Source organism: Microtus ochrogaster, linkage group LG5, assembly GCF_000317375.1.
Source record: "Microtus ochrogaster isolate Prairie Vole_2 linkage group LG5, MicOch1.0, whole genome shotgun sequence".
Classification (NCBI taxonomy): Eukaryota; Metazoa; Chordata; class Mammalia; order Rodentia; family Cricetidae; genus Microtus; species Microtus ochrogaster.
In genome coordinates, this window is record NC_022031.1 from 59,697,384 (window position 1) to 59,699,194 (window position 1,811).

The 1,811-nt window shown below is 43.7% G+C and overlaps 1 pseudogene; it reads right to left on the bottom strand.

Annotated features, from left to right (window-relative positions):
* Nucleotides 1–568: 568 nt before the first annotated feature.
* LOC101980079 lies at nucleotides 569–1,579 on the bottom strand (annotated as a pseudogene).
* Between the last annotated feature and the right edge of the window lie 232 nt (nucleotides 1,580–1,811).

Consider the following 1,811-nt stretch of genomic DNA (forward strand, 5'->3'; position numbering starts at 1 on the left):
AGATCTCTGCTGAGACTTGTGCTGGGAGCTCCATTGTAGGACCTTTCTGCCACATACTAAGCCTTGTGGTAGAAGCCCACCACCTAATACAAATTAGGATTTCTATCCAGGATCCCCAATTCTATGTGTTCCTTATACTCTGGAATAAAGTTGAGCTGATTCACTGAAGATTGGTGACCTCTCCTCTGTCCATGGTCGTGGACTGCATACAAAGCTTTCTGTCTCCCCTTCTGCCTCCTACTCCTCTCAGACTGATCCACTCGGCAGGATGATGCTATGGTTGGAGTTTGACCCTGAGTAGTTTTTGCAGGTAACTTGAGACTGTTGAACCTGTGTGGTCACACCCATCGGCCTCAAGACATCCCATAGCTCACCTTTTAGTGTGAAATACAGCTGCTTGCTCAGAATTGTGCTGTGGTCTCTTTACTGAGTTATACTCTCTTAAGGTCACCAGTTTTGGCATGCTAGATGGCAGAATTGTTCCCAACTAGATTGTCAGGGAAGAATCTGTGCAGTTGTTGACACGTTTTTGTTGGCCATAGATAAATATATTTGATATTTTAGAGATTTAGTTGCAACCTAAATTGTGAGTTTGAACATTTTTAAGACTTAGATTCAATGCCCCTTCTCCAAATACTGCACCACCAGTAGCAATAGTTCTATCTTCAAACTGGTTCTTCCTATTGTCCCCAACCCTGGGAGCTCTGGCTGCTCCAACCCAAGAACCACCTTTCAGCTTGCTCAAAGCCACTGTGCTTAGAGCTTCTGCATCAACATCTTCAGCAATTACGACCAAGGGCTTCTGATGAGCCCTGGGAATTTTGAGAGCTGGCATGACAGATAACACACTAGAACTTTCTTTTCGCTCAACAGAACACAGGCAACTTTGAATTCATATTTGTTGACCTTTTGAAGTATTAATAAAATATAGGGAAATAGGTCCTTTATTAAACTTCATTCTGTCAACAATTTCTAATTCATCATTTGGGATTTATCCATCTTTCACTGTAATGATGCCTTTTTTCCCCAACCTTTTTCATTTTATAAGTCATGATGTTTCTAATGTCTTTGTCTCCATTTGCAGAAATTATAGCAATCTGAGCTATTTCCTCAGGCCTTGCCACAGGTTCAGACCAGTTTTTTTTCAGTTCAGCAATTACAGCATCAACAACTAACATCGCACCTCCCTTGAGTCCCATGGTGTTAACACTGGCTGATCTTCCCAAAGTCCTCCTTGGGCAGAACAGTAGCGGTGGTGGTTCTCTTGATTTGTGTTATTGGCAGCGTCTTGAACAGGTTTAGCTATAATATCTTTAGATTTAGTCTTCAAATCAGCTGACTTGCAGCAGTGAGCTCATCTTTTGTTTCTTTAGGACTCCCCAACTCTGTTCATTCAGCACTGTTTGGCCCCATTGGAATGGCTGCAGCATAGGCTGAAAGATCTACACCTTGAAGCAATAAGGCTCAGACTTATACACCAACTTTTACACCTTTGGCATAGGCTGGGGTGAGATGAGGAGCTGGTGCCCCAGACAGGTAGTAGTCTTAACTGGCAAAGGACTGCAGGTAGTAAATGCATTTCTGCAGAGCAGGGGTGGGAGAAGCAAGGCAGGTGGTCAGCAGCCAGTGAAGGGAGGGGTTTGCTTTTTAATTGGGTAACTTAGCCCTATGCCTTTGGTGCCGTGATGTTTTATGTCTCCGTACAGTTAGTTGAGGTTGGTATGCTTCTTAGTTGAGGTATATGTTTCCCAGTGGTATCTGCTTGGTGTTCTTGGGGCTGACTCTAAGATGCTTTCCAAGGGCAGCCATGG